This window comes from Aethalodelphis obliquidens, unplaced genomic scaffold (assembly GCF_003676395.1).
Source record: "Aethalodelphis obliquidens isolate GAN/ISIS:26980383/991018 unplaced genomic scaffold, ASM367639v1 scaffold32, whole genome shotgun sequence".
NCBI classification, from domain to species: Eukaryota; Metazoa; Chordata; class Mammalia; order Artiodactyla; family Delphinidae; genus Aethalodelphis; species Aethalodelphis obliquidens.
In genome coordinates, this window is record NW_020837976.1 from 18,607,042 (window position 1) to 18,621,165 (window position 14,124).

Genomic DNA, 14,124 nt, shown 5'->3' on the forward strand with positions numbered 1-14,124 from the left:
AAGTCTGAAATTAAATAATTGGATCAAGAGTAATAGCTATGTGGTGGTAGGGGGTGACTTCTGAAATGGCTGGATGATAAACAGCAAATTGTCTCTCTCAAAAGCAACAATAAAACTAGAAAAAAATGTCAAAACAGCAAATTCTGTACTCTGGATACTGACAAAGGGCAAACAGTGACCTGTGAAGCATTTATTCAAAAAAAACTATTGAACCTTAGTGAAAAGAGGGAAGATCAGCTGTTTTAGGCTGGGGATGTTCCCATACTTAACCCAGGTTTATGACATTGAAATAAAATAAAGGATAAGAGCCACATGATTACCTTAATTGATGTGGGAAAAGCATTTGACAAATTCAACACCCCTTTAAAAATAAAAATTCTCAACAAACTAGGAATAGAAGGAAATTTCTTCAAGCTGATGAAAAGACATTCACAAAAACCATGGAGCTAAAATTACATTTAATGGTTAAAGGCTGACTATTTCCCCCTGAAATCAGTGACATGGCAAGATTTCGGTTCTTACTACTTCTATTTAATATTGTATTAGACATTCCAGCCAGTACAATCAAACAACAAACTGCAATAAGATCAGAAAACAAGAAGTAAAACTGTCTTTCTTCACAGATGGTATAATCTTGTATTGAGAAAATCCTAAAAAACACTTGCCTTTCAAAAAAAAAGTAATAATAAATGAGGTCAGTAAGAATTCAGAATACAAGATTAATATAAAAAATCAATTGTATTTCTATATACTAGCAATGAACAATTCAAAAATGAAAATAAATTTATTCAAAATAGCATGAAAAAACTAAATGCTTAGGATTAAATCTAAGAAATAAAAGGCCAAGGCTTATACATTGAAAACTACAAAACAATGTTAAGAGAAATTAAAGAGGATCTATATCAATGGAATGACATTCTATGTTCATAAATTGGAAGACTCAATAGCCTGAAGGTGGCAATTCTTCCCAAACTGATGAATTGTTTCAGTGCAATCTGTATCAAAATCTCAGCAAGGTTTTTTTGTAGAAATTGGTTACATGATCTAAATTTATATGGAAATGCAAAGAACCCAAAATGCCAAAACAAGTTTGAAAAAAGAACAAATTTGGAGGGTTACTTTTTTCCAACTTTAAACCATGTTATAAAGCTATGGTAACCAAGACAATGTGTTATTAGCATAAGAGGGACAGATCAATGGAACAGAATTGAGAGCCTAAAAATAACTCATATTTACGGTCAATTGACTTTTGATGAAGTTGTTAAGGTGTTAAAATAATTCCGTGAAGAAAGTATAAACTTTTCAACTTATTGTGCTGAGACAATTAGACATCCACACATAAAAAGATGAACTTAGATCCTTATATCATATTATATACAAATATTAACTCAAAATAGATTACAGACCTAAATAGATTAAAGACTTAGTTAAAGTTATAAACAGACCTAAATAGATTAAAGACTTAGTTAAAGTTGTAAAAGTTTCAGAAGTCATAGGAGAAAACCTTTATACCTTGGGTAGGTAAAGATTTTTTATGTATGGCAACAAAAGCAGGATTCATAAAGGAAAAAATAACAAATTGGACTATCTCAAAATTAAGCACTTTGCATTTAAAAAGTCACCACAAGGAAAATGAAAACCAAGCTATACCACATATTGATAGAAAATGTTTGCAAATCACATATCTGACAAAGAATTTGCAGCGAAAATTTGAAAGGTAAGGAACACTTGCAGCTCAGTATTAAGAATACAAATAGGGCTTCCCTGGTGGTGCAGTGGTTGAGAGTCCGCCTGCTGATGCAGGGGACGCGGGTTCGTGCCCCGGTCCGGGAAGATCCCACATGCCACGGAGCAGCTGGGCCCGTGAGACATGGCCGCTGAGCCTGCACGTCAGGAGCCTGTGCTCTGCAACGGGAGAGGCCACAACAGTGAGAGGCCCGCATACCGCAAAAAAAAAAAAAAAAAAAAGAATATAAATAGCTAATTTTTGTAAATGGCAAAATATTTAAATAGAAATTTTCCTAAAGGACAGTAAATAATTATCAAAATCATTAAAAGACATCAACATCGTTACTCATGATGGAAATTAAAATTCAAACCACAATGAGGTACAAGTTTACATCTGCTAGAATGGAGTGGCTACAACACAGATAATAACAAGTATTGGGGAGGAGGTAAAGAAACTGGAACACTCATATAATACTGGTGGGAATGTAAAAACGTGCAGTCACATGGGAAAAATTTTGAAAGCTTTTTAAAACGTTAAGCAACATTTTATCATACAACTCTGTCATTTCTATTCTAGGAAACTGCCAAGAAAAATGAAAACATGTCCACACAAAAACTTGTACATGAACATTCACAATAGCCAAAAAGTGGAAACAACTCAAATATCCATCAGCTAGTGAATGATTAAACAAAATGTCATATAACCATACAATGGGATTTTATTCAGAAATAAAAAGGAACAAACTACTAATACCTGCTACAACATGGATGAACCTCAAATATGTTAGGCTAAGTGAAAAAGCTGGATGAAAAAGAACAAATATTGTATGTGTCCATTTATATGAAGTTCCCTGAACAGCCAAATCTGTAGAGACTTGAGAATGGGAACAAGAAAAGACTTCATAAAAGTGTACAAAATCTCTTTAGGCTGATGAAAATTTTATAAAACTGGATCGTGGTGATGGTTGAATAACTTTTAAATTTATTTAAAAAATCACTGAATTCTACTAAGAGTGAATTTTATGGTACATCAATTAGACCTCAACAAAACTTTTTTTTTTTTTAATAATAGCTACAATTTATTGTCCACTGTCTGTGCAACAATCAAAATGCTTTAAACAGATTTTGTTTAATCATCAAATCTTCAGAAATATTTATTATTCTGATAATGAAGCTGAAACTCAGTGAAGTTAAATAACATGTATATTTTTCAACTTGTAGGTTAGTGAGTTAGAATTTGAACCTACTCCTAAATTAAAACTCCATGACTTAAGTCACTGTTATACTGCCTAGAGTCTCAGAATAATTCCTCAGTCACACCACATATGCAGTTCTCTTTGTAATATGCATGATACTCTTCTGTTACGGGCTAATTTGTGATTCCCCAAAATTCACATGTTGAAGCCCTAACCTCAGTATATCAGAATATGACTGTAGTTGGAAATAGAAAATTTAAAGAAGTGATTAAATTAAAATGACATCTTTAGAGTAGGCTATAACCCAATCCTTATAAAAAGAAGAGATTAAGACACACAGGGAGACACCAGGGATGCAAGACAAAGGGGAAAATACCATGAGGAAAGAGAGCAAGAGGGTAGTCATCCACAAGGCAAGGAGAGAGGCCTCAGAGGAAACCAAAGCTATGGGCACCTTGATCTTGGACTTCCAGCCTCCAAGGTTGTGAGAATTAGAATTCTTGATATTTAAACCATCCAATCTGTGGTATTTGGTTATGGCAGTCCTAGAAAACTAATACAACTTCTAAGGCCATAATATAGTGGGGTCCACAAGACAGAATAAATATTGAAAACTATTTAGCAAAAGAAAATTTAGGGAATAATAATTTCTTTATTCTGTCTTTCTTTTAAATATCCAATTTTTCTACTACATTGATATGGTTTGATTATCATTTATACTATTAATGCATAATAAATTCTGGGCAATTGAATATTTTCTGAAGGCCTAAATTAATGAATTGGTGCACATATATTCAGGTCACTACATTTTTTTCACTCAGATGTAAGCGTTCCTAAATTTCTATGTATTTGTTTGTTTCCCTCCTATCCCCTATTCATTCATTTTTTTAAATGACTGAGGTACCTCTAAGGAAAATTTTGGTTATTGGTCTCAGCAGCAACCCAGAGGGCTACCTGAGCATTCAGTGTACCTCTATTTAGTCACAGTAGAACTTAGAACTTGAAAAAGATATAGAAAACCTGTAGATATTCATACAAACACACACTCTTATAGCTTAGTCCTTCTCTGTGTCTGTATCGATTTCTCCTATAGACCTCATAATGTGCCCTGAAAATTAAATCATCTATTTAGTTCCAATATGACCTAAGAATTTAATTGGATTTGTAGGCAGTAATTTATGTAATATTAATGGGTACTTTTCAAAAGTAGCTAATTAACAGCTGATCTTTAATTTTCCTTTCAAAGAAAAGGAAATGAGAATTAAAAACAAACAAACAAGAAAGGAAAACAAAATAAATTTCAAAACTTTTTCTCCCCTCCTAACAGTGGTGTAGATTTAATTAGCAGAAAGACAGCATCCATCAGGGACGTTTGAGGAGCTGTGTGATACAATATGTATCCTGATTACCTTATGCCTATAAAAATGGCTAAATAATTTAAATGAAATTTAATAAAAATGTACTTTCAATGGGAAACTTAGGAGTGGGTGATAGATTAAAAGCTTCCCATAACACAAAGATTTTACAAGATACTGCCATGAAAATTTCAAGTAAAAGATTACATTTTGTTTCCTCTTTTATGTAGCTAGATTTCTTCATTTTGTGTTGTTTTCATAACAGCTCTGAATAAATATATACTACATTATTTTGGTACTTTGTTATATTGTACAAATTCACTGTTATCATTACAGTTGAAATACACACACAGGGTTGCATTCTTTGTGAGATCACCCTCCAAAAGTTTGATTCTACCTTGCCTGAGACCCTATCCACATGGGTTAACCTTTCATTTATCCATAAAAGATTAATGGATTTGTTTTCCTCCCGCCCAGAATCAGAGTCTTTGGCCCCTCCTAGAACTGATTTCTCATGTTATTCAAAGTATGTTGGTGGCTTTATACAATTACCTAGTGGGAAGGGATTTGTCTCTGAAAAAAGTATTGAAACCATCTTCCCTAATAGGCCCCTTTGTTGACAGGAAAACAGAGAACCCAAGGACTAAATGGGCTGTAAAAATTAAGCTACAACCTTTATCTAAAAGCTGCCCCTTTAGGTCAGCAGTGAGGTTAGCTGTTCTGGCCATGTGGGGGCGCCACTCTGCTCTAACAATCTATTTTGTGAATAAATGAAACTGTTATTTATCTTACACGATGCCTAATAATGTACCTACCTCATTTGTTATATTCTTTCATCTAAATAATTGCCTAAATTAATTCAAAGTCTATTTAGAGGTCCTTGGATCACCTGGATCACTTTCACTTTGAGTGTCTGTTTAACATACAAATTTCTGGATTCTGCCCCGGAATCAGATTCTGCTTTCTTAACCATGCTGATGTTTGGGAACCACTGCTTTTATGATGAGATTTAAGCTGCATAGGGTCTTCAATAACAGTTCTCCTCAGAGAGTAGATGCATCTTATACACTTTAAGCACCTAAATCTTATAACCAAATGTCACTGAGGAAAAGGTTGTGGATTGAAAATCATATCACAAGGAGTTGTCCCTGGAGCATCTTACTGGTCAACCCATTTGATTTCAGCCTCGGACCATCACTTAGATTCTTGAAGGAAATTCTGATTGTTTTCATTTTGCTAATTGGCCATTAAAGCCAGCTTATTGATTTGAGGAAGCTTCTCCTTGAAAAAAAATCACTAGGAGCCAAAAGACATGGATTCTAGTCTTAGCTTTGTTGCTTACAGTCCCTGAGGCCATTGGCAAGAAAGTTACTATGTGCCTCAGTTTCCTCACATGTAAATTTAAACTTTGATAATGCTTGCCTAAATTATGTCTAGTGAACTGGATTACTTAATATAGATTACTTAATATATTTTAGTCTCATGTTAATGATATTTAACAATATTAAAGTTTCCTAAAAAAAATGTGAGAATGCTATAAAATAATTTTGTAATATTCTTTACAAAAATCAGATAGAATTAATATTTTTCTCTTCTCTGTTCTATTGGATATAGATTGATAAACCTAGTTCTATCAGTTTTAAAAGAAACCTCTGGATTCTTTTTTCCCATTGGTGTTGCTTAATTGTTATTTTAAAGTCTTTTATGGTGTTTGTCCTTAGAAGCAGAGGGACTGCTATTCTTGGGTGTTACTTTCCTTAAACTTGACAAAACAATGTCATTTTACTGAGATATTCAGTGTTGAGGAGAAAAAAAATTGAACTACCACAATATAACCACATTTACCTTCAAACTAATCCTATAATATTTCTCCAGGAAACCAGATAGAAAAATCTTCTTTGTCTTAAAAATTTGCTGTTTACCTAAAAAGTACTATTATTTAGATAAAGATGCAAAAATAGGCATAATATGCAAATATTAGACCACAGGAAAATTTGGCAAGGAGAAAAATGATAGTAGGCCAAGGCATTTTGGTTAGCAGAAAACAAACCCTTTTTATGTGTCTCAAATGATTACTTTATATAATTGGATTAAATTTCTGGTGATATTTAAAATGTAAATTCTCCCAGGACAGACAATTACTATATTTTGTATTCTATGGACTGTCTTGTAACACAACAGCTTGTTCAATGAATGCCTGTGATATTGGTTGTAAATTTATGCTGAAAATAATTATCTCACTTTAATTTAATCACTTTTGTTTGATTCATCTTTTTTAAGAGATTACCCAGATATGTTGACAAAAAAAGAAAAAAAATTGATTTTTACAATATTTATTTCTCCTTTTTACTTTAAGTCCAACAGAAGAGAAATTCATAAAATTAGATAGTTATTCAGCCAAGCTGAATGACTAATATTCTTCAACAAAGTGAGTCCCTGCTTAAGCCAAATTGGGAAATCCCTTAAGTACACAGGGATGTTCAGCTGATTCCCTAAGAATGCTTTATGACATGACAGATCTACCAATCCACTTCTGGATGCCTTTTGGAGTGCAATTCATGATCCTTAAATCTATCTCTGAAAATGGAAAACAAACAGCTCAATCATTAGACCTGGATTTTCTTCATCATATATAAATAATATCTTACAATTTAATCGATGAAAATGAATTTAATGTATTTAATTCAGATCTGAAAACACAGTGTCGTTCACATTTTTCAGGGGTGTTTGACCTTGGGTTTATGGAATAAAATTAGACGAACTCCTTACTTCCTAAAAAGAATCAAAGAGACTTTCTTTTTTTATGTGCTAATGAAAATGAAGAGTTTAGTAGTATTACTAAGCACTCACTACTAGCCTTTTAATTAGCAACCCACTCAACTGCTCAAAACGATATTGACTGAAAGGCGTATTTGCTGCTTTGTAAAATCCACCATATTTGAGCTCACTTCTATATTTCTAAGTTTGTGTTACAGTTTTAGAATTAATTAAATAACAAGAGCATATAAATCAAAATAATATACATATTAATGGAGACATTAGATTTAGAAAAGTACAATAGGATCTCTAGAGTAAATGTTACTCTTCTCCTTTTCATATCCTTTTCAAAGAATCCATATTTGTTTCCTTAATATTCTTTTACCACTACATTAGCACAGCCTTAAAAATCGGAAACACAGAACTCAACGTGTACATTTAACACATTAAGCCCAAGTAAGTATACCATCATTTCAGAAGATCAAAACCAGCAGCAAATGTGTCAGTAATGTGGTTCAGGCAGGTTGATTTTTTTATGAGGCAATGAGCTAGGCTTCAACTGCCCAAATTTTCAATAGGTTTCTTAGCACAAATGTGGCTATCAGGAGCAGGCAGCCTAAGCAATTTGTTCCCAAGCCAAAAGGAGACTTTGGCAACCTAGTACTGTCATCATTGCTATACAGTTGACCTTACAACTGCTTGCCAAAATTGCCAACATGACCACCCTCTCTGGATACTGTTTTTTTGTTTGTTTGTTTTTGACTATAACTCAACAACAGGGATAACAAGAATCTTGCTAAATCTCATTCTATGCATTTTGCCATATCTCTGGCAGCCTAAAAAAAAAGCAGCAGTGTTATTTTGGGAATGGATAAAACATGAGGCAGTGTATATAGCCATAAATGTAGTAACCTTATAATTATAAAGCTCTGGAGGGAAGAACAAACTTAGATTAACTATGATCTACTCTGGAGAGTTTTTAATTACCAACCCCAGTGGGAAATAAGTGGTGATATTAAAAAAAACACCTCAATCTGAAATGGACATAAGTTTGGGAATTAATAAGAAAATTCCTGCCTAGGAAGAGATGAGATGTGTGATGGTGTTGCCATCTGCAGTTATTAGAATACGGATTAGCTCTCCTGTTCTTTTCTCTCTGTCAGCCTGAGTGATCACTGAGATATTTGCTTCTCAGTTAAGTAAACTAGCTAATTATCATACTAAAAGTCTGATTCTCTAAAAGGACAATTGAGAAATCCATTCCAGAATTAGAGAGATAGGTTTGTAAGGCAGTATTGTTTTCAATCCTTTCAGGATTGGAGGGGGAAGTTATAATCTTTCCTGACAAATGTATACTCATATTCTAAACTTCCATCCACACCTACAAATACTCCAAGTGTTTCCAATATGCAATCACAAAGAAATGAATACACAATGACAGATTTTTTTTCTTTTCCCTTTTCCTTCCCTAAACTTCTTGCTTTATACAATTCTCTTTCAGCAAAGTCTACTCCAATAGTCAATATCTTGCAAGTTATTCATTGGTTTCTCTGCACACATTTAGAGCACTAATTGAATTAATATAATGTTCAAATCCTATTCAGTAAAGGCAAACTTCACTAATTGTGCATGGGAAAAGGAAATTGCAGTTCTACTCTTGCAAAAATTTCCACCAACGATGTTAAAGTATATACAAATTGTTCTATTGATCTTAACTGATTGTTGGCAAAAATAAACATGAAGCAGACACACCGTAATCCATTAAGAAGAGTACGGATGCACAGTGAGGGTGCAGTGCTCTCAATGTTCAATCAGTCTCAACAAAGGGAAGGTCCTTACAAGATTTGCAACCTTGCAAGATTAGGCAACCATCTTGTACAAGCCAACAAATGAAACACTTCAGGCTAATTCTCCTGGGTGTCTTACCTCTGGATGAATGAAAGTGAGTCCCATTTAGCTGCTTGTTATGCTGCTGTTCATAAATTGCTGTACTTTCTCCACCTCCTCCTTAATTTCCTCCTGTGTGTTTGGTTTATTGCTTGGGAAGGCCATTATTAAAACCTAAATTAGAACTTTCCCACTAACCCAACACCCTCTCAATTCTTGAAACACCTGGGCTAAATATTGCTTTCCCTACATTTTACATCTGAAATTCATTCTCTGCTTAGCTGTAAAGCAACTGTGACACTGAATGATTGGGGGTTGAGAAGGTGTCAGAGATCAAACAAGTATCATTTGGCCCAGAATAACTTTGGGTTTTCTTCATGGAACAAATATTTAATTGACTGAATTAGATTGACCAACTGTGTTATTTACATGCTTCCTGAGGTTTGCACTGTGTTTGTCTTAGGCTTGAAACATGCCAAAGAAGTTTTGTCTAAAGGAATAAAATCTTATAGGACAGGTAATATCACAAATTCAAAATGTAAACCATTAAAGAAGACACCAAGCACTTTTCATAGATTGGGCTGTATCAATCAATACTTAGCTGATGGAAAATAATATAGGTAGATTATGAGAAGAGCCTGGGGAGTTAAAAATCTCTGATAAGCAATCAGCCAAGACTGGGACCTTGGCTATAACATTTACTCATCACCAAATTCTAGGAAATAAAATAAATTAACTCTAACATTCTATTTACATCTATTTTCCATTACCTTATTATTTGAATCGTATAAGTTCAGAAGAGGAGAGATAAGTATAAGACAGTATAGGTTTTCAGGATAATACTTAAATTGGCATACCCACTTAGAGCTCTGTAAGTCCAGTTTGAAGTACTAGACTTCATGGGCTTACCAGAAATAGCTGGGGTAAAAAAACACTACCCTTTGGGCGATACAGAATCCATCACTTACCAATGAATACAACAGTGTTATTTCAGATCTATTCAGATAACCAGATCAGTTACAGATACTGTTTAACTATCTGTCATGAATATCCCAAAATTATTCCCTTGCTACTCCATACTAAGTTACATAAAATATGGTATGATAAATGTGTCTTAATGTCTCCCAAGTTCTGTTTGAAATATTGTGATCATATCATATTGTGTAGACCTTCCATTGTTTGGGAGCTCAGAAAGGAGCTTCTAGGGGAGATTTCTTGTACTTGGGAGACAGTGATGGTCCTAAAACATTACTGAGTTTTAGGATTACCACTACCCCTAAGTATTCATGTGGCTTTCTCCAAATGAAAACAACATAAAACACTGAAAAGAATAGAGGACTGAACTCTAGTCCCCTTGCTGTAACTAACTAGCTAAGTGACATTTAGTAAAATTCTATATCTAATGGCCTTAAGATAGTCCCAATGGCCAAGGATATGGACTAAGATTACTAGCTCTTACATTCTAAAATACAAATTTAACTTCATTATTTCATTACTTTCCCATCTTGATTTTTACTTACCCAATGGTAAATCACTTTCCCTTCTTAAAAAAATGTGATGGTCTTTTGAAAGTGCTTTGAAAAGTATCAAACTTGGAACAAATAAATTAAATGTTAATAAAACATGTCACCAAGAGGGTCTTCAAACAGAAATTAATTAACTGAAAATGAATTTTATAAAATGCTCACCTTCCTGTAACTTTAATAGCACATGCATTTCTCACTTTATTTTTCTGATTTTTCTGTGGATAATTCTGGTTTTATAATAATAATCCTCACCGTTGCATGGAGATAAAATTGTTTTTGACATCTAGTTCTCTTTTTTTCCTCACTGAACTTATTAGATAATTAATCATTTATCTGAAGGACATGACTACCTTTTATTATCTAAAAGACACTTTGTGCTTTGCTGGGCCTGTGCAGTTCCTACACAGATATATTTGGGCTGAGGTCATTCAGAAGCATCATCTGAGATAATAGGTGCTTACTTCCAGGTGCGTTCTTCTCAGTGTAAAGCCCTGTACGATACCTCATACACAAACTACACTATAGTCCACAGTATCTTTGAACTTCACAATTCCCTGGGCCCAAATAGGCCCCCAAATTAAAGGACAAAATGGGTAATTTTTGCAAGATCTGTACTTTGGTTTAAAAGAAAACAGGAGGAACTCCAAATCAAAGGGTAACCAAAGTTTACCTTTGAATCACAAAACTTTGAACATAGAAGGCACTTTCACGATATTCTTATCTATTAACATTATTTCTAAGATGAGGACACTGAGACTTAAAGAAATAAATGTGACCTGATTTATCTTTTGTCCTATGTCCTTCCCAAGGTACACAGCCTGACTTTTCTTAGAAGACTTATGGGAAACTTTCTGTCAGAATGACAAAATCTCAAACATGAAATTGATAAAAACTGATTTGGATACTGAGATCTTTCTTTATACTTTTCACTTTTCTGGCTCCCCCTTTCTGGGATTCCATTAAGGTAATAGGGCAATGTTATTTTATAAGCATGTTGGATAGTAAATCTGTCCAGAACTTCTACCCTTGGTAACACATATTATTTTTTAAGTATCTTTTATTAACCCAAAGAGGGAATTGCCCATAACAAGAGTTGTATATTAGAATCATCTGAGGAGCTTTAAAAGGGTGGGAGGGAAATGCAAGAGGGAGGAGATATGGGGATATACATATATGTATAGCTGATTCACTATTATAAAGCAGAAACTAACACACCATTGTAAAGCAATTATACTCCAATAAAGATGTTAAAAAAAAAAGTCCTGGTGTTTATCCCACACCTCAGACCAATTAAGTGCAGGATGAGTGGTAGGACTCAGGCATCAGAACTTTATAAAACTCCCCAGATAAAAGCAAAGTACAAACAAGATTGAAAGTCACTGCATTGGAGCCCAATCTACTAGGAAGGATTCTTCTACCTTTTGAGGAACAGCACAGGGTTTCTGTCTACCATGTATCCTACCTACACTGACAAATCTTCACCCATGAAACAATTTAAGCTAATAGGCTGAGAACAGGCTGGATATTCTTCTTCTTATACAATCACTGCAGATTTTATTGGAAGATATTTTCAAACTGAGAAAACAGTTTTGACCCAAGTTATTTTGACCCAAGTCTGGATACTAATGCTGACCAGATCTGGGGTATTTGATTTCAGTGAATAAAGATAACTCTCAAGTCTGCCTCCATATCACACATTTTCATGCTAATTTACTGCCTATCAGTGTAACTTTGGGCCATTTTGATTCCCAAAGACACCCCTCAGAATTTTAATTGGTCTACTCGTAACCTGAATATCATATGTGAGCATAGTTTGTTCTTATTTATCAATATGCCCAAGCCAAATGGTACATTTTTGTTTGCATTTAGTTCAAGCACTGCTGTTTCAGCATATGTTTCATAATCAAATGGTGCCCCACACAATCCCATGGGTAAACAGAGATCCTTAGGTGTTAGCTGCACATGAAATTTTTCACTTTAAGGTATTCATTTCCTGATCCATGAATCCCTAACAATGACCAGGTTTGAGTTGATCAGCAGGCAGCCTTGTCAAAGGGTCTGCAAGAATTACCAAATGGACCAGCAGATGATTCAGGAACACCTGCCCAATACTTCTGTTTTTTGTTGCTTACCCAAGTCAACCATTTCAGAAGAGAGAGTGTGAGCTACAGTTAGATCTCAAGATTTGACTTGGTTGCTGAATTGTAATGGAAAACCATATGCTTACTCAATTTGAGGAGAAAACCAAGTTGTGCTGAATTACATATTGCTGGCTTTGCCCTGATTTCCAAAATAGTAAACCATATTCACTTTAACATGTCCATCAGTTTCTTTGAGGACAATCTGATGTATTTCATGAGCTACTCCTTAAGTGTGATACCTGCCTCTCTGTTAAAGCAAAATCTAACATATATTTTTGAAATTAGCTATTTAAACTAAATTATACTTAGAATCTTAAATTTGAGGAATAACTCATGGGGCAGTTGGGCTAGACTTGGACTAGAGATCAGAAATTCCAAACACGCACTGTATGAAAGTGGTATACAGCAATGTTCTTTTGTACCTACGTCTTTTGCTTCACTCCTATCCTTGTATCCAATGAAAGGATTGCCTCCATGAAATAGTTTAATTCTAAAACTGCTTTCTCATTCCTGAAAAGATAGATTTCCTAGCACACCTTCAACCACTAACTCCCTCAAACAAATGTAGTTGTGAACACATCCTTAGTGAGCTCTCTGTGGAAGGCACAGTATTCAAACTTCAAACGTTTGCTTCCCTGTATTTCCCAAGCTGCTTTGCTTTTAGGTAGAGGTGATATGACTACTTCTGGCCAATGAAGTGAGAGAAATGGATGCGTATCACTTCTGACCAAGACAGTTGAGAACAAGTTTGTAACCTTCATCTCTCCCTTATTCTGTCAGAGTCATCTAGGAAGACACATGTTCTGGATGGCAGAGTCACAGATGGAAGAGAACTCTCCTACACACATCAGAGTGTGACATGTGGGGAAAGTAAAGCTTATTGTGTTATTGCCATTCTAAGTTTTTATATTATGTTAAATAATGTTAATTATCAGGATTAGTGCAAACTTCCTGTCTCAAGAAGTAGTATCAGCTACATAATTTATTATTTTCAATTTTTACTAAAAAATTGGCAGTTTTAATCTTCTATCCAATGAAATTGTAGCCTCATGACAGGACTCACCTTTTCACTTCCTTTCAGTATATAAAGCAGTGAGAAGATTCAATATTTGCGAAGGACCTAATTGAAATCCAAAGAATATCATTGCATTCTATGAATTCCAAAGACAGTATCAGACATAGTAGATGCTCAATAAATGTCCAAGGGGAAGATGGATGGATGGAGAAATAGAACAGCATTCACATCTCAATAGAAAATTTCTAGTGAAACCAGAAAATTAATCTATTTTTTTAAGACTAAAAACCGCTAGACTTTGAGTTCTGAGAGGATTTTTTCTTTTCAAATACCCACTTATTTGTTAATTTTAAAATAAATTCCAACAGGCAGGATTAACCCTAACAGCAATTTTAGGTACAAGGACATCTTAAGGAATTTGAAATCCAATGTGACTCGCTCAGAATTCCTCTGGACCCCCTACCATAAATTTTCAGACCAAATATAAAAAATAAAGGATAATTTTTAAAGAACAGCATT